This window comes from Phascolarctos cinereus, unplaced genomic scaffold (assembly GCF_003287225.1).
Source record: "Phascolarctos cinereus isolate Bilbo 61053 unplaced genomic scaffold, phaCin_HiC Scaffold_7;HRSCAF=346, whole genome shotgun sequence".
In the NCBI taxonomy this organism is placed as follows: Eukaryota; Metazoa; Chordata; class Mammalia; order Diprotodontia; family Phascolarctidae; genus Phascolarctos; species Phascolarctos cinereus.
This window is the reverse complement of record NW_027556180.1, coordinates 106,251,980-106,272,478: the sequence shown is the minus strand read 5'-3', so window position 1 is coordinate 106,272,478 and position 20,499 is coordinate 106,251,980. Positions and strand designations below refer to the sequence as shown.

General features: G+C 37.6%; 1 long non-coding RNA gene across 1 annotated transcript; it reads left to right on the top strand.

Moving 5' to 3' along the window:
- Positions 1 to 1,887: 1,887 nt before the first annotated feature.
- LOC144454884 (uncharacterized) lies at positions 1,888 to 5,823 on the top strand. The gene is made up of 3 exons (XR_013483431.1): positions 1,888 to 2,324; positions 4,700 to 4,871; positions 5,363 to 5,823. It is a non-coding gene; the product is annotated as an uncharacterized LOC144454884 (long non-coding RNA).
- The last annotated feature ends 14,676 nt before the right edge of the window (positions 5,824 to 20,499 follow it).

The following is a 20,499-nucleotide window of genomic DNA, read 5'->3' as shown; positions in this document are numbered from 1 at the left end:
GAATCTCGGGCAGCTGTGAAGGTTTCCAGACTCCTCAATCCATGAATGCCAAAGACAACTTAGAAGGTCAGTGGGAAAAGTCTGTTTCTGTGAGTGGTCAGAGAGGAAGGCGGGGTTTCAGCTCCATTCCCCAAGAGCGTGGCGGGGGGGGGGGTGGGGGGGGGGGGCGGCAGCTGCTTCCCGAGCTTCCGGCCCACAGACTGAGGGGGAATCCAGTGGCTGATCAGAGAGGGACTGCAGGGATCTCTTTGCCAGTGCTGAGGCAGGAATCTCTTGCTTTGCTCGTGTGTGGATCTGGGTCACAGTTCTGGGCAGCAGTGCTGGGATGAGGAGGAGTGCTGGCGTGGTGGAACTTGTAGTGGCTATGGAGAGAAACCCCTCCTCACAGTTACAGGACAGAAAGAAGTACTTGTGGTCATAGACCAGGAAAGGAGTAAACACCTTGCCCCTTATCATACCACCTTGAAAGAACTGAAAATTTACAGGTCCCTACAAGTATCTCTGAAAGCAGCTACACAAACCCCTGAAGCTTGGGACAGTACATTCTCCACATTGGAAGCAGATTCATACCTTAACAAAGAGTTTAAAACTCAAGTAATTGGCCGGGATCATGAGCAAGCAGCGCAAAAAGAGTCAGACCATAGAATCTTACTTTGGTGAAAAAGAAGATCAAAACATACAACCAGAAGACAACAAAGTCAAAGCTCCTACATCTAAAGCCTCCAAGAAAAATATGAATCAGTCCCAGGCCTTGGAGGAGCTCAAAAAGGATTTTGAGAAGCAAGTAAGGGAAGTAGAGGAAAAACTGGAAAGAGAAATGAGAGTGATGCAAGAAAATCATGAAAAACAAGTCAATAGCTTGCTAAAGGAAACCCAAAAAAATACTGAAGAAAATAATACCTTAAAAAATAGCCTAACCCAAATGGCAAAAGAAGTCCAAAAAGCCAATGAGGAGAAAAATGCCCTAAAAAGAAAAATTTGCCAAATGGAAAAGGAAGTCCAAAAGATTACTGACAAAAATAATTCCTTAAAAATTAGAATAGAGTATTTGGAAGCTAGTGACTTTATGAGAAATCAAGATACTGTAAAACAAATCCAAAAGAATGAAAAATTAGAAAACAATGTGAAATATCTCATTGGAAAAACAACTAACCTGGAAAATAGATCCAGGAGAGAGAATTTAAAAATTATTGGACTATCTGAAAGCCATGATCAAAAAAAAAAAAGAGCCTAGAAATCATCTTTCAAAAAATTATTAAGGAAAATTGTCCTGATATATATTAGAACCAGAGGTCAAAATAGAAATTGAAAGAATCCACAGATCTCCTCATGAAAGAGATCCCCAAAGGAAAACTCCTAGGAATATTGTAGCCAAATTCCAGAGTTCCCAGGTCAAGGAGAAAATATTACAACCTGCCAGAAAAAAACAATTCAAGTACTGTGGAAACACAATCAGGATAACATAAGATTTAGCAGCTTCTACATTAAAGGACTGTAGGGCATGGAGTATAATATTCCAGAGGGCAAAGGAGATAGGATTACAAGCAAGAATCACCTACCCAGCAAAACTGAGTATAATCCTTCAGGGGAAAAAATGGTCATTCAGTGAAATAGAGGACTTTCAAGCATTCTTGGTGAAAAGACCAGAGCTGAATAGAAAATTTGACTTGCAAATAGAGGACTCAAGTGGAACATGAAGAGGTAAACAGGAAAAAGAAATCATAAGAGACTTATTAAGATTGAAATGTTTACATTCTTGCATGGAAAGACAATATTTATAACTCATGAGACCTTTGTCAGTACTAGGGTAGTTAGAGGAAAAAAATATATGTTTGTGTAAATAGATAGATTGATAGAGGTCTGAAATGGAAATTGGAAATTCCCCTTTAAATTAATAAGATCACTCAAATAAATAGGTTCAGTTCAAATCTCGGTCATGACCGTTCCATATCTCCTGAGTGTTCTTGGCCTAGCATTCCAGGAACTAGCCATTCCTAGGTCACGTTGACATGGAGGGTTGGCTCCTCTCCTTGTGAGACGTGATGTTATTAAAAAACAAAATACCAAGCCTCAGGCGGATGGGAGCGTGGCTAAGGTCAGATGTGTATTGGACAAACCATGAATAGCGCAAGCATCAAAAAGGGGTTCTTGGCCCCAAGCCTTCTTTGTTTAGAACAATATAAAAACACTGCATCCTGTAAGCCCGCTGAGCCTCACCCGCGGGAAGGACGCTTCGCCCGGGAAAATCTTTACACAATTCAAGTTTGTACTGGCTGCAACGGGGCTCCCAGCCGTTGATTGATTTTGGAGGTTCCCTTGAATTGGTGATGTATTCTCTTCCATTACCGACTCTCTTGATCGGTGCTATATTATTGATTGTTCTTATTATTTATGCTTTCTATGCAAATTCAAACTATCTGTGCTTTGCTTCTTCTAAATAAATTATCTATTTCCTATTATTTTCTGGTGCATTGGAGAGTGTCATTTATAGGAGCGAATCCGAACCTCACTAAATCCTATTAATACAAAATTGGCGTCACGAACAGGATTCGCTGTATAAATGCCTTTCTTTAAGAGCCCCGGGCTCCGGTAGAGGTCCCCGGTTGGGAGGACCCTCCGTTTTCCTCGCTCGCAAAAACCTGGTCACAGTGTACAGGACCTAGTGAGGATTGGGGGTGTTGGGGGTTCTCGTTTGGGGTGCGACGGATGGGCCGGTTGCCAGCAGGGATAATGGGGGGATACGACCAGTACATCATTTCCCTCCCTTTTGGGTTGTTTGCAGCCAGACAGCCAAAGGCTGCAGCAGGACTCTGAAAAGTTGCCTTCATTCTCCCCCTCTCCCTCCCCAGGTAACAGCAGCTTCAAAGCAGTGCGTGGATGGGAGAGGGAAAGAGAGAAGAATACTTTATTACTTAGGTTATATGGTTGGTAGAGGGCAAGTTGGGAAGGATTGTTGAAGTGTTAGGTCAGAATTAGAAAGGAATGAGATATGTACAGGTTTTAAGGGGATTTTAAATCATTAGAAAGAAAGGCAAGGAAGTTTAAGCATGTAGGAGAGAGGAGTGTGTGTAGAAAATTTGAAGGGTGAGTAAAAGGAAAGTGCATGCTGTAATAGCGTAGCAAATATGAATTGGGACCCTGATACTTGGGAAGGTGATATTTGGGATGAAGATGATGATAGGTGGGGGGAAGTAATAGAGGAAGATTCCGGATGTTGTACGGGGAAGCTCGGCCGATAGATAGGAGAAAAGCCGAAAAGGAGGGAGCTAACCCACCCCGGGTGACTGAAATCACGGAAGATTACTCCCAAAGAGAAATTACTGATTTGCTTAGTAGGTTTTCACAGCGATCAGGAGAGCCTGCAATCTCCTGGCTTGTAAGATTAAGTGATGGGGGAGCTGGAGGAGTGTGGCTAGACCCCAAGGATTGTCTAAAATTTTTGAGTTTGACCTCTATATTTTAATACAGGCAGAGAATAAAGAGGTGGTAGAGAAAAGATTAACTCAACTAATAGAACATATGAAGGAGAAGGGATGGGAGATTAATCCTGATAAAATTCAAGGTCCAGCTCAAAGTGTGAAGTTTTTAGGAATAATTTGGAATAAGGGTCATAGAGAAATCCTCCCCAAGGCCAAGCAAAAAATATTAGATTTTTCACCTCCTAGGGACAAAAGAGAAGCTCAAAAGTTCGTTGGGTTGTTTGGTTTCTGGAAGAATCACATTCCTCATTTAGGTCAGATTTTGAAGCCATTGTATAAAGTTACCCGGAAAAAGTATGCATTTGAATGGGGGGAAACAGAATCGAAAGCCTTTGAGGAAGCCAAAATAGCTATTCAAACTGCCCTGGATCTTTGGCCTGTACAGCCAGGGCCGATGGAATTGCAAGTTACAGTTTTGCATGGATATGCTGATTGGAGTTTATGGCAAAAACAACAGGGCAGGAATGTTCCTTTAGGATTTTGGTCGCGGAAACTGCCACCTGCTGGCCAAAATTATACTCCTTTTGAACAACAATTATTGGCTGCATATTGGGCCCTGGTAGAGACAGAACATTTAACTTTAAACCATGAAGTTGTATTGAGGCCAGCCATACCCATTATGAGTTGGATTATGGGGACCCCCGCCTCACATAAAATAGGACATGCCCAAGAATCATCAATTATTAAATGGAAATGGTATTTGCAAAATAGAGTCAAGACAGGCAGATCGGGTATTTCCACCTTGCATGAAAAGGTATTAGAATTACCAAAACATTCAAATGATATTGATATACCACCAAAGTCTTATGATCAATCACCTGTTTCTTGGAATAATGGATATGATTCTCTAACCCCCGAGCAGAAGAAGCATGCTTGGTTTACTGATGGCTCGGCTAAATATATAGGATCTAAGCGATGTTGGAAAGCTGTAGCCTATAACCCTTCATGCAATACTATTTTGGAAAGCTCTGGTGAAGGCCAGAGTAGCCAATGGGCCGAATTAGTGGCTGTCTATCAAGTAATTCAAAAGGAACAAGGTGGCCAATGTCATATATATATATATACTGATTCCTGGGCCGTAGCCAATGGCCTAGCAGTTTGGATGCCAATTTGGAAGAAACACGAATGGAAAATTAGAGACAAAGATGTGTGGGGAAAAGAATTATGGGAACAAATATGGGAATGGTGTCAATGTACTAATGTATCTGTATTTCATGTAGATGCCCATGTGAATCAAGATTCTGTGGAACGTGAGTATAATGCCCGTGCTGATGAATTATCCAAACTTCAAGGAAAAGCTTTAAAGGTCACCCCCAGAGAGGAAAATGAAACACAATTAGGAAAATGGGTCCATATCACCGCAGGACATCTTGGCGCTCTTGCATCTTACAGGTGGGCATTAGACAGAGGGATTAACATACCTCTGGATCTATTTAAGCAAATAGTACAAAACTGCATACAATGTCAATTATTTGCTCATCGGCCTGTGCCGAAGAAAATCACTGGAGAATTGGCTAGAGGGTCTTTACCTGCTCAAATTTGGCAAATAGACTATATTGGACCATTACCTGTTAGTCAGGGGTGTCAATATGCCTGCACTTGTGTGGACACCTACTCTGGGGTATTAGTTGCCTGCCCCTATAAACGGGCTACCCAGAAAAACACTTGTAAAACCCTAGATATTATTTCTCTTTATTATGGGACCCCCCTACAAATACAGAGTGATAATGGTACTAAAGTTTGGATAAAGAAGCATCAATCTGATAGACCAAGGCCAGCTGAGCTCATAGCACAAGGAAACACTAATACTGCCATAGTAGTATACCCTGGTGATGATAAATGGTATCATGTCCCACTAACCCAAATGTTTTTACGATATTAAGTGTTTTACAGTGTTTGCCTGCTATACGCTAACTATGGCATGAACTCCAGGTATTCCAGTGGGGAATCCTCAGCAAGGACCGCGTACTGATTCCATCTACGCTGGTGAAAACAACACCCACATCATGAATTGGTCATACCCATTCAACGTAGAAGTTTGGGACGCCCCTTTATTTCCCCTAATGAGAATCAATTTAACTAGTTTTAATCTAACTGTACTGCAGCAAACGGTACCAATATATCCTGTACCCTTACAAGTTGGCCACCTAGTCCATATTTTCCTAAAAGGTTAAGATCTGTAACATATAATTGGACACAAGTAAACTCCACCTACACTGTCTCACTATCACAAGCGGACGACAGAAAATATTTTTATTGTCGTAACACCTCCAATGGGCTGTATGAAGAATATCTAAACCAATTAGTATGGGTTGTACCTGTGACTCCGAAACCCCGGAATAATTCGTGTCCCCGCTCATGTACTAACACCTCTATCTTGCAACACAAAATAGTGTTTCATTATAATGTAACTTTTCCCTCTTTAGAAAGTTGTGTCAGGAAAAAAAGAGCTTGGTATGATACATTACTTGGTGGTGCAGGAACTGGTTTGGGTATAGTTAATTCTATAGACCTTGAGACCTTGGCTAGCAGACTGCGCAGTGCTGGACAAGATGTTTCTCAAGCTTTGACTGTGAATGCCCAATGGTTACCCACAACGATCCTGCCACACCAAAATACATTACAATATCAAGGCCAATTTTTACAAGTCTTTAATAATAGCATCCTCGTTAATTTACACCTTATGAAAAACATTGGTGTTTTATTTAATTGGACTAAATGTTCCTTGCAAAACTTATATACCCTCATACAGAAGGAAAATGCCCAAAGATTACTACAGGAAGGTAACTCTCACATATGGAACGATATACTTGACTTGTCAGATGTATGGAAAAAGCAAAAACCTGAGAATGCTAGATGCACTCCACTTTGGTGCGCTGGAACTATTATACTCTACCAAGTTAAAACTTGGACTGTTATGTGTCAATTTCATGTAATACCTTTTGTCTTACATAAATACTTTGCTTTACCTCATATCTATGGAAACTATATAGATTGGTATAATGTAACTCATACTCTGTCTGATTGTGTTGTAACTAATGGAGGGATTGTTTGTGGGATGATGACTCGGCAGATGGAACCCTGCCTTCTCTCACATTCATCCAATTTGTGTGATCTAACTTTATACCCAGTGAGTAACTTTTCTATGATATATGAAGTATCTACTCAATATGTTTGTATAGCCTCTAATAATCACTCTGACCTTCTATCTGTAGATGTTACTACTGTTCCATTTTCTGGTTGCTTATCCAATGTATCTTTCCTACGCTGGCAAGGAAATGATTTTTACTTTCCACCAGACACTAACCTAGTTAAAAATTTTGCTTGGGTACCCCAATCTTTGCCTCTACCTCATGTGTCTCTATCTCTATATCCCCTTATGAACATCTTGAATCAGTCGACTGAAATCAAAAAGTTATTAGAGTCCAACCAACGCGCGTTAAATGAACATCGAATACAGACTCTTATAGCCGCAGGAAGACTAGTCGAAGCTTCTCATTTAGTGATCTCAGATACTAATCATCATTGGTATGATTTTCTTTTTAAATCTCCTACTGCTACTATGTATTTTAATTCCTTAGCTACCCCCATACTACTACTTGCTTTGTTCTTTTTATGTCTTTGTATATGCAATTGTTATATGTATACCAAAATACGCACTATATACACTCATGTCACACCTTTGCCCCTCACCTATTATTCTCATGATCTTAAGGCCAAGTGAAATGGAATTGGAAAATTCCCCTTTAAATTAATAAGATCACTCAAATAAATAGGTTCAGTTCAAATCTCGGTCATGACCGTTCATATCTTCCTGAGTTGTTCTTGGCCTAGCATTCCAGGAACTAGCCATTCCTAGGTCACGTTGACATGGAGGGTTGGCTCCTCTCCTTGTGAGACGTGATGTTATTAAAAAACAAAATACCAAGCCTCAGGCGGATGGGAGCGTGGCTAAGGTCAGATGTGTATTGGACAAACCATGAATAGCGCAAGCATCAAAAAGGGGTTCTTGGCCCCAAGCCTTCTTTGTTTAGAACAATATAAAAACACTGCATCCTGTAAGCCCGCTGAGCCTCACCCGCGGGAAGGACGCTTCGCCCGGGAAAATCTTTACACAATTCAAGTTTGTACTGGCTGCAACGGGGCTCCCAGCCGTTGATTGATTTTGGAGGTTCCCTTGAATTGGTGATGTATTCTCTTCCATTACCGACTCTCTTGATCGGTGCTATATTATTGATTGTTCTTATTATTTATGCTTTCTATGCAAATTCAAACTATCTGTGCTTTACTTCTTCTAAATAAATTATCTATTTCCTATTATTTTCTGGTGCATTGGAGAGTGTCATTTATAGGAGCGAATCCGAACCTCACTAAATCATATTAATACAAGGTCACAGGGTGACTTGAAGATTAAGGGGTCATATCTGGAGAATAAAATTAAGGGATGAGAGAGGATTATACTCAGAGAAGAAGAAAGGGAGAGGTAGAATGGTGTAAAGTATCTCACAAAAAAAAACAGCAGAAAAGAAAAGGCTTTTACCATGGAGGGGAAACTGGGGCAGGTGAGAGGGAATGAATGAATCTTATTCTCATAGGATTTGGCTTACAGAGGGAATAATATACACATTCAATTGGGTATGGAAATCTGTCTTACCCTACAGGAAAATAGGGGGAGAAGGGGACAAGAGAGCAGGGAGATGATAGAGAAGAGGGCAGATTGGGAAAGGGGGTCTTAAGAAGTAAATACTTCTGAGGAGGGACAGGGTCAAAAGAAAGAATAGAAGAAATGGGAGGGCAGGATAGGATTAAAGGAAATAGAGTTAGTGTTTCACAACATGTCTACTATGGAAGTGTTTTGCATAACTGCACATGTACAACCTATATTGAATTGCTTGCCTTTTCAATGAGGGTGGGTGGGGAGGAGGAAAAGAGAAGATTTGAAACCTAAAGTTTTAAAACATATGTTTAAAAAAATGTTTTCACATGCTACTGGGAAATAAGAAATACAGAAAATGGGGTACAGAAGTCTATCCGGCCCTACAGGAAAATAGAAGGGGAAGGGAATAAGAGAAAGGGGGAGTGATAGAAGAGAGGACAGAGTAGGGGAAGGGATATTCAGAATGCAAGCCATCTTGGGGTGGGGGAAGGGGTGAGAGGGGGTGAAAATTTGGAACTCAAAAACTTGTGTAAGTGAATGTTGAAAATGAGAAATAAATAAATTTATATTAAAAAAAAACAAAGAAACACCTTCATATTTTAATTGATAGTCACAGTAATTAAGGAATTGATTTTATTTGAGGCAAAGTTAAGTGACTTGCCCAGGGTCACACAGTAATAAATTTCTGAAGCAGATTTGAATTCATGTCCTCCTCATCAGGACTGGTTCTCTAGCCACCACAATACCTAGCTACCTCCTGATTCATTTTAAAAAAATAGATTTTTGAAATAGATTTTGCAAATTTCCTTTTCACATTTCGATCTTTTCTGAATGATAACCTTCCCCCTCAGATTTCCATCTCTTATGACAACAAAGTTAAGCAAATCTTGTGAAAGAGTAGCTCCAACTCATAATAATTTAAATTTAAATCCTAAATAAAATCACAAAAAGTTTGAGGAGTGAAGGATCATAAAGGCATGTTTTTGATGACCAGAATCTACACCAAACCGATTTCATTATCTGGGCTACCATATGTCTTCTATGAGGTCCTTCCAAACTGTGTTATGTTTGTATGCTAATTAATAAGGAATATACAAACTTTCTGCTGGTGTTTAAATTAGATCCTTAGATATTATGTTTAGACTGGGTCACTAAACTTTCAAAAAGTAGGTGGCTTGGAGGTTAGTTCCAGGAAATAATCAATGAAAAATATATCATGTAAAGAGTTGTTAAAGGTATTCATACTCCACCCACCCTCAATGATTGGGCTAAGGGATGACTTAATTACTGTTGTTAAGGAAGTATTTACAACTTTTGTAATAAGCAATTGAACACTTGTTTTGTATGATCCTATGACTGGGCAAGAGGAAAGGGCTTACATTAAGAAGTAAAAATTCTGGTTGGACATAACAATGAATTATTGATTGTCAGGATTTCACAATACTTTAATGGATTATTTTGACAGACTATAGAACTACTGTCTAGAGAAATCTTAGAGAAGAGCATAGACAGTCAGTTTTCCTGAACACTTCAAATATTCATTTGCTTGAAGGCAGGAGACTGGACCAGATGGTCTTTGAAGGTTACTTTCAGCTTAATAACTCCATGACTATGCATCTATTTAATTATCTCATTGTCTTTGAGTTAATTAATACCAGAGCAGGTATTATCGAAACAACGTATCTTTCCAAATTCTATACTTTTCACAAGCAAAGCTTTCACTTCAGATACCTGATGTTTTATTAAGCAAAGCTAAGTAATTGGGTTTTTTAATCTGTCCTCATAAGTCAAAGCTTCAAGTTCCTTAATCCTCCATGGTGTTCAAGCTTCTTCCATTTAATCTTTATCTTTACAGTAATGAGCTGACCCTTACTGACAAGAATATTCCAATTATCTCAGCAGAAGTGTACAGAAAGGGACTATTACCTTCCTACTTTGTGATGGAGACACTTGGGCCAGCAAAGCTACAAATCACAGCAGGTTTCTTTGCTGTATAGGGTCATTGCAAACCCAGAAATAATTTGATTTTGGAAATCCATTGTCCTTAGAGGTATTTTTTTTTTGCTTGCTGTGCTGAATTCCAGTAGTGTAAAGCTATTTTTCTTTCACTATAATTTATTATTGTTTTCAGTTCTAGATACCACATTTTAGTAACATTGATACACATTGCAGAGATATCCTGAATTCCTGGTTAGTTAGCTGGCCTTGGACTTAAGAATACCTGGGTCAGGTACCATCTCTGATATATAGTGGTTTTTTTGACCCTGGGCAAGTGACTTAACCTCTTAGGCCTCTGGATAACTCAGTAAGAGAATAAATCAAAGAGAATTTTCCTGCCTTCATTAATTGAGGGAGTTTTCTTATCTGAGAGTTCCCTATATCAATGAAATTACAGGTTCATTCAGAGGAAGGGAATTAGCCATGATCAAAGGCCCTGAAAACAGGCCATAAATATTTGAAGGGATCCATTATATTTGGCTGAAAACTTTTCTTCAGGATAAGCATCCCCATTTCCTTAAACCAATCCTCATATGGCCTATTGGTCTCTCTGAAAGTTAGACTTATTCTGTTAGTTCCAAAGGGCAGAAATAGGAACAAAGGAGGATAGTTTTGGAGAGAAAGATTGTGCCTCCCTATGAAGAATAATATCATAACAATTAGAGCTGTTGAAAAGTGAAATAGAGTTTCCCTGAAGGCACTGGATTCCCTTCACTGAAGGTCCTAAGTAAAGATAGAGTGATAACTTGTTGTAGAGGGAAATTTTTATTCAGGCTGGATTATATGGTTTTTGAGGACCTTTTCAATTTTGACATTCTTTGGTTCCATTTTACTGTACTTGGAAAGGCTTTCAGTCAATAATTACTTATCAGAAGGAAATCAATAATAAACAATGGTTGACAAAAGGCTAGGAGAAAGCAGGATATCTCTAATAATATTTAAGTAATTATGTAAATTCAGCTTGACCCCCTGAACCATGAGAGAGAGTACTTTTGGAAATTTTTGGAAAAAATTGTGATCAAAGTATATAGGGAGAAGAGCATTTTCTCTATGCTTCAGAGGCATAGCCCTTTAGCTCCATACTCCTTAACTCCATACTATCATGCAATCCCTATTAGACAGCACAAGCTGCAAAAGAGAGGGACAGCACTGGAAGTCTGCAAAGTTCAGTGTTCTCTTGGTTATATAGGTCACAATATTGACACTCATTCATTCATTCATCAACCATTATTGGACGCCCACTCTGTGAAGGCACTGTCCTGGGTGCTGAATATTCAGAGACCAAAATGCAACAGGGGAAATGCTCTCTCTCTCTCTCTCTCTCTCTCTCTCTCTCTCTCTCTCTCTCTCTCTCTCTCTCTTTTCTCTCTCTCTCTCTCTCTCTCTCTCTCTCTCTCTCTCTTTCTTGGTCTCTGTCTTAGTCTGCCTGTCTGTCTCTGTGTGTGTATGCGTGTGTGTGTGTGTGTGTGTGTGTGTGTGTGTGTGTATGTGTGTGTGTGTGTGTGTGTGTGTATGGACAATATATTTCATATCCTCGTAAGTGATTTTTAAAATTGTTGACTCAGGAAACAGTATTATTGAGGAGACTTTAGCTTCAACTAAGCAATACTTCATTGAAATTTGGCAACTACTGCTAGTAAAGCTTGCTTTGGATGCTATGATTGGGACAGAGAGTCCCAGGCTTAGTTGTAATTTCTACTCATTTCTAAATAAAGCAGCTATTTTCTTTGAAACCTAACCTAATGTCAGTTATTGAACTTTTTTTCTGTCAAACGTAAGATGGAGAATAAAATAGAAGAAAATATAGTTCATTCAGTTTATTGGGCTTTGTGTGCCTATTTGTGATAATTACTGTACTAGGTGTACTAGACATAGGAAGAAGTACATTTAAGACAAGTACATGTCATAGAATCAATGAATTGCATAATTTCATCTTGGTTCAACCCAAACCACCCAAAATAATCCACACAACATTTCCTGCAAACTATTTTTTGATTTGAAGATCTACAGGGAAGGGGTACAAAGTACTCTACCCTAAGGGACTCTGTTCCATTTTTGGATACCTTGAATTTGTAGGACTTTTATTTTTTCCTTCTCAAGTCTAAATCCACCACTTTGCAACTGCCACTAATGCTCCTAGTTCTGTTTTTATATCCAAAGAAAATAACTTTTTTTCTTTCTTTCTTGCAGTAGTTTTCCCTTCAAATATTGGAAGACTGATGTCTCTCCATTGTCTCCTTCCCCCAGTTGTCTCTTCTCCAGTCTAAACAATCCCATTTCTTTCACCATGCTTTGTAATCTATCCATCTTGTGAATTTTCTCCATAACTTGTAGTTTCCATAACTGAGTGCATGATTTTAGGTACAGTTTGATTGTGGCTGAGTAAAATAGTATTATGGCCATCTCGGAAGGTATATCTCTCTTGATGTAGTCTAAGATTGCCTAAACTCTTTACTGAATTATTGTGTCCAAACAGAAATTTTGATCTGCTAAGGCTATTTGGCACATACACAAATAACAAAACATTATATAAAAGGTGCACATTAATAATACTTGTTTTTCAGTCAATTAAGTCTTGTCCAACACTTTATGACTCTGTCTGGGGTATTCTTGAAGAAGATACTAGAGTGGTTTGCCATTTCCTTCTGTAGTTCATTTTACAGATTAGGAAACTGAGACTAACAGGGTTAAGTGACTTCCCCAGGGTCACATAGCTAATAAGTGTTTGAAGCTAGGTTTGAACTCGGGATGATGATCCAGGCTTGACACTGTCTACTACACCACCTAGCTGTCACCCTAAAGGGATTTTGAATTGCTAAGTCTACATGGCTTATACACAAATAATGAAACACTACAAACATCAGCAATGCACTTTCAAATATTTTAGAACACTTATAATAATAAAGTCACAATAAACAAAGATAGTGGAAGGAAAGAACATTTTCCACTCAATATTCTTGGCAGGTTTCTTGGAGGACCTGGGGTATCTGCTGCATCCTGGTATATGGGTACAATTTCAAAAGTTAGGAATGGGGACATACACAGAGTATACAGGTATATGTATGTTTACATATATGCATGTATATATATATATATATATATATATATATATGTGAATATATGCTATTTATAATGTTGTATATAAACACATGTATATATACATATGCATATATGTATACATAAATATGCGTATGTGTATGTATATGAGTGAGTAGTCCAGTTTTCCAATATCAAATGCATTGCAGAAGAAAGGAGGGAGGTTTCAGGTTTTGGAAGACCTTGAATGTAGGGCTAAAAAAATTGGAATTAGGTTAGACTAGGTGGTAGAAAAATGAATACCTGGGCTTAAATATAAAAAGTGAAAATGTTATTCGAGGTACAATATTAATTTTTCCCCTTGCCTGAGTTGGTGTGTTCAGGAGTCAGAGGCAATAAGATGTTTGTATTGAAAACATCCACTCCCCCCCCGAAATCGGGGGGGGGAATTTATGTCTAGATGAATTTTTCCTCTTTTTCCTCCCCATTGGTCTATTATGTTAATCTGTAAATACTTATTTCATATTCTATTGAATTGGATTTAATGTGTCAAAGATAACCCCTTTCTTTCTCTTCTTCCTTTTTGAGTATTCTTGAATAGGTATTTCCTAAGAAAAGTTTCTAGTGGAGTTTTTGTTGTTAAGATTATAGTCTTGGTGATTTGAAGAAATTTTCAGGTTTTTTTATGACAATACTTCAAACTGTCTCGCACTTTTATTAAAAATATACAACCCTTCCTTTATTTTTTTAAATGTAATATCACTTCTCTTACCCTACAATATTAATATACTCCTGAATGAAATAGTTCTGTCTGTAGTATAATTATTTAGTACCAGGAGTTATGATAGGCAATTTACAGGAATAAATAAAACACAGTGAACTCTTCTGCACCAAGCATTTTTTCTCCAACCATGTGGTGCAATAAATTGGTGCAAATTCTCCATTTTTAAGCCTGAAGAGGTTTTAGAATGTTATTAATAAAGCCCATACTGCTTGAATAGATTTTCTCTCATTATAAATCCTAACAGCATTGGCATGTGGATTCTGTACAGTAGCTAGGTAGTAGCTGGGAGCAGCATCTCAGGCAAAATGTACTAACCAAAGTGAGAGAATAATCTCTTTTGCTTGCACCAAGTCCCCTTAATGGAGCAAACCTGGAAATATAATTTGGAGTGAAAAATCAAATTTTTATGTTGTAAAAATATCTCCACTTAAAGAATATTTATTGGAAAGAGCCCTTGAGGTTATGCTGTATTTGTAAAGGCTATTTATACCACTGTCAGTTCCTCTTAGCAATGGAGCTAAATGATTTATCACAGCTATGTCAGCATTCATCTACCCAGTTTTTCTAACACTGGATGGAGAGGCATGCAAGGCTGAGTGGATCTTTATGACATAAGTTAGAGTATATATATTTGGAGGCATCAATGATTAATGCCTCCCAAACACACATTTGTGGCACTGTCCTACATCTGCAAAAGTGCTAGATCTATTAAATGGATTTTTTTTGACAGGCTGTATTTATATGTATGGTGCCCTGCATTTTTAAACTAACAAACTGCCAAAGACCTATCCCTGATACTTTTTGGAGCACTTTCATTGACTACTCAAGGTAGTGCTTGAATTGATTATTTTGGTTTTCTTCAGCATGATTTAAATGTGTTTGAAAGCCTGATATAATGAAGCATGATATGAAAAGCTTATCAACCATCTTACAAGGATAGTTTGGAAATGTTTGTTTTTAGGCCAATTTTCCAACTTTCATGAAATATAATGAAGAAATAGGAAAGATAGAGATATTGTATACACAAAAAAGCATGCCAAAAAAAAAAGGTATTTGGGGACTAGTTTTATAATAAAACAATTAAAGGGAAGTTGTATGGTTTCTATATTGTGAAAGAACCACATATTTAGAATTGTCTTTTAAAGGATCCTATAATAGTCTTCCCCATTTTGCCTAAAGCACAATTCCAGTTTTTAGTAGACATTATTAGGGTTGAGAATCACTGAAAGGGTGAAATAGGAAAACAAATTGAAAGAATTAGTCCCTGCTCTTAACTTAGATTATATTTAGAGGAAGGTAGCGTATACCTGTACATGCATAAGTGTATATCATCCACTTTCATGTCCTTTTCATATAGAGGAGGAAAGTGAGACTCAGGGAAGTTTAGATCTGTTCAAGGTCATACTACTAGTTTGTGGTATTGTTAGAAGTAGAACATAGGTCTTCTGACCAGTAGTCCTGTAATCTCTCATCTATACCATGCTATTTCTCCTAGTTATAGTCTTTTAAATGCAGAGAAGAAAACAGGGAACTTGTTTCTTCAATCAACAAGAATGGGTCTACCACTGAAGGGATAATATGGAAGTGGAGTATAAATAGATATAAATATAACGTAATATATGTATATATGCATACACTATTATATATGTATATATACACATCCACATATATACATACACACATACACATGCACACACACACACACACACACACATATGTGGGCCTACAATCAGGAAGTCTTATCTTTCTGAGTTCAAATCTAGCCTCAGACACTTGCTGGTTGTATGGCTCTGGCCAAGACAATTAACTCTGTTTGCCTCAGTTCCTCATCTGTAAGATAGACTAGAGAAGGAAATGGCAAACTATGCCATCATCTTTGCCAAGAAAACACCAAAAAGCGTCATGAAGAATTTGATATAATTGAAACAGCTCAAGAACAACAAACCATATTCACATAAATATTCAAAATATACATATGCATAGATATATACATATATTACATGCCTACATATATCTATACCGATGGATATATGTATGCAGCAAAACTGCTGTAATTGGTATCAATGTTCTTTCTTTTAACTATTTTCCATTGTTTTAGTTATGTGTCATTTAATTTTCTTATATTTTAAACATTATTCAAGATTTTAATTAATAATGATTATTATTCTAACAAGCCAAGGATCTGACTGTGTGCGGATAGCTGATTCAGAAATAACTCCCACTTTAGTAATAAATTGTTTCCTGCCAGTTCAAATGTAGTCAATTTATTCTTTTGTGTGATATTATTTGATGCTTGTCATGTATGCAGCCTTCAGAGTCTTTTCTAAAAAAAACAAAAACAAAAACTATGGTGCATAGTTATGAGACTTCACTGTTGTTTGCAAGTCTTTTTTTTTATTCCTTGTTTCTGAACTCTATTTCCAGACTATATTTTGCCAATACCATCTTTAAGATGAAGTAACTAAATTAATTTAGTAGAATAAGTACATGTCAATTCAGCAGAATATAAATTCATTTAAAGTTTGGACTGTTTTATTTTTGTCTTTGTGTTGTTGGTATTCAGAAGATTTTCTTCACTTTGTAGTTGCTTTATAAATACTTTTTGAATGACATGAAATTGATTTCAAGTGTGTTACAGAGATTTTTTTCTACCTGTTTACACTCTATCCAGATTTGGAGACATTAGCTGAAGTCATTTTCATTTATGTCCTTTTTATAAATAACCTGAACATTATGATGGAAGTTTACCAAATTTTTCAAAACATGGCATTTCTTAATTCACTATGACTTACAAGAAAAAAAAAATCTTTATTTGACTTGCCAAGGAGAATCAATGAATCATTTTTCAATTAAACCAAAACTTCCTTCTATCTTCCACTTTTATTTATAATGAGAATGTTAGATTGACATGATTCAGCTTCTGTAGTGGTGTATCCTCTCATTTTTCACTGGATAATAATTTCACATTTAGAAAACCAACAGCCAAGTTACATTTATAATTTTCAAGAGTCGTATTCTTAGAATCCTTTGCTCACTTTTGCAATATTTTCCCACTGCCACTGCAAAAGCCAAAAAGCCACAAAACTAAAGGATATATATTTCCTCCATAGATTGCTATGACCTTGCAATTAATCAAATTCATCATCAAATGGTTAGTTTCCTATAAAAAAATAAGGGTGATCCTTGGAAAACCAACATCATCTAATGTCAGGATCACAATAAAGGCCTTTCCAGATTGGTAGGACATGCCAGAATTTCTCTCCTATAAGCATTCACTGGGAGAACTGACTCATATTCCTGCCACAGTGAGAGGCATTACAATAGAACTTTTTGTAGGTTACATAAACTCATTGAGATAAGATGTCATTGAAACCAAGAGATTTAAAAATATTGAACACCTAGGCTTTTATTTATTTATTTATTTATTTGTAATTTTGAACGTATCTAATCTGTGTTTAATTTACTTGGTCACTAGATTTATTTGCCATGCTAATGTAGTGGGTGTGGAAGGAAGAAATCAGAAGTTTTATATCATTGCTTTCACTAAGAAATTTCATGACATGAGTGATAAAAATAGTAAATGTTAATAATTTCATAAAATGGGAATGTTGAAGATCCTGTACATGTGAGTGTACAATACACTCCACTTTCATGTTATCCCTTTGTTTATAGACCCATTTGTGTAGATTGAAGAAACAACTCCCCTGTTTTCTTCTCTGCATATGAAAGACTTTATAGCTAGGAGAAATAGTGTGGTGTAGATGAAAGACTACAGGATTGCTGGTCAGAAGACCTAGGTTGTAGTTCTAACAATACCACACAGTAGTAGTATGATTTTTCACAGATCTCAACTGACTCTCACTTTCCTCTTCTATATGAAAATAGATGATCTGTGACTCTTATCTTGACTTGATTTGGGGTACTTTGTTTTATTCAAACCTGGGTCATGGAATACCCATGAACATTTTTAGGTCTGAGCCCTCAGAATGAGGGCAACAAAGCAACCACACACCAATGAACCAGGGCAACAAATGAAACCTAAGAATTTTTTTAAAAAATTGCCTAGAAGCCCAAGTTGATTTTGTCTTCTTGTTTTATAGATTGCTATGCATGGTCAAGGATCAGCTAAGACATCTTAAAGCAATCTGTAGATATAAGAGAGGAATGTGAAGATCAGAAAGGTTCAAGAGATATAATTTCTGGAAAATTTAATCATTTATCAATAAGGCCTGCATGTTATTCATAAAAGGATGGTCATTTGGCTATTTCTTTTAGATCAAAGAAAATTATGACAATGGGCTCACAGTTTATATAACCTTATAATGAGGGGTTGATGTGACCCATCATCATGTTACCTTTGGACAGAGAAAATATCTCTGTACCAGACCACTCCCAGCCTTGGTCTATCTAGACAAAAAGATCTGTCTCCACCCAAGACTGAATAGAACACAATGGCATTCCCAACCTTAGATTAAATTCCTTGTAAAGTTGGGTGAGACCTGACGATCAAGGATAGTTAATGTAATCTCATAATCAGTAATATCCTACAAGAGAGTGAACATTTTATGGAAAAAGCTCTGAATCTTCCCAAAATATTAGTTATTAATTATAATTTCTCTTAGGAGCAATGGGATACTTTATTCCTATAACATGCCAAAGTAATTATTTATTTAAAAATAATCCTGAAGTTGAATATTATAATATGTATGGTAGGAGATTTTATATACAGATACTTTTGCATTTAAGAATTCTTAAAAAAAAAAGAATAATGCTATTTTTAAAAGATTTGGCAGGGAGAGTCTGCATTGAGTGCATAATCATCTGTGAACAGAAAATCATGCAACAACACTCCCTCCACTTTGGTCTTGGTTTGTAGTCTTTTCAAGTTGAAGAATTTACCTTCAGCATGGTCACTGACCTTGAGTCCATGTTCATCCTCAAGGGAGGAAGGAAGGAAGAAAAACTCTCTCAGACAGATGGCCTTAAAAATAAATCTAGTTGAGGCGGGTGGAGCCAAGATGGCAGAGTGAAAGCAGTGACTTGCTTGAGCCCTCCCCCAAACCCCTCCAAATACTTGTAAAAAATGGTGCTAAACAAATTCTAAAGCAGAAGAACCCACAAAAAGACAGAGTGAAGCAAATTTCCAGCCTGAGACAACCTGGGTGATTGATCAGAAAGGTATATCGTGCTGGGCAGGGAGAGGAACACAGTGCGGCATGGGTATGCAGACCATAGCCAACCTGGAACAGGCCTCAGAAGACTGACTCACAGGCAGCTGTGGAGGTTTCCAGACTTCTCAACCCATGAACGCCACAGAGAACTGAAGTCAGTGGGAAAAGTCTGTTTCTGCAGTGCTGAGAGTGGAGCACTGCCCCGGGAGCGGTGGCTGACTCCTGAGCTTCCAGCCCACAGACTGAGGGGGAATCCAGTGGCTGATCAGAGGGGGATTGCAGGGATCTCTTTGCCATTGCTGAGGCAGGAATCTCTTGCTTTGCCCCTGCTTGGATCTGGGTCACAGTTTTGGGGAGTGGTCTGGGGGCAAGGAGTGTTGGTATGATGGAGCTTGTAGTGGTTGTGGAGAAGAAACCCTCCTCACAGTTCCAGAACAGAAGGAAATGCTTGTGGTCACTAATAGACCAGAGCACAGGCCAAGAAAGGAGTAAACACCCCACCCTTTATCATATCACCCTGGAAAAACTGAAAATTTACAGATCCCTATAAGGATCTCTGAAAACAGCTGTACAAAACCCCGAAGCTTGGGAAGTACATTCTCCACATTGGAAGCAGACTCTTACCTTAACAAAGAATTTAAAACACAAATAATTGGCTGGGATCATGAGCAAGCAGTCCAAAAAGAGTCAGACTATATTATCTTACTTGGATGACAAAGAAGATCAAAACATACAACCAGAAGAAGACAACAAAGTCAAAGCTCCTACATCCAAAGCCTCCAAGAAAAATATGAATCAGTCCCAGGCCTCAGAAGAGCTCAAAAGGGATTTTGAGAAGCAAATAAGAGAAGTAGAGGAAAAGCTGGGAAGAGAAATGAGAGTGATGAAAGAAAATCATGAAAAACAAGTTAACAGTTTGCTAAAGGTGACCCAAAAAAAATGCTGAAGAAAATAACACCTTAAAAAGTAGCCTAACCCAAATGGCAGAAGAGGTCCAAAAGACCAATGGGGAGAACAATGCCCTAAAAAGCAAAACTGGCCAAATGGAAAAGGAAGTCCAAAAGATTACTGAAAAAAATACTTCCTTAAAAATTAGAATACAGCAATTGGAAGCTAGTGACTTTATGAAAAAACAAGACAATATAAAACAAATCCAAAAGAATGAAAAAATAGAAGATAATGTGAAATATCTCATTGGAAAAACAACTGACCTGGAAAATAGATCCAGGAGAGAGAATTTTAAAATTATTGAAAGCCATGATCAAAAACACAACCTAGACATCATCTTTCAAGCAATTATCAAGGAAAACTGCCTTGATATTTTAGAACCACAGGGCAAAATAGAAATTGAAAGAATCCACTGATCTCCTCCTG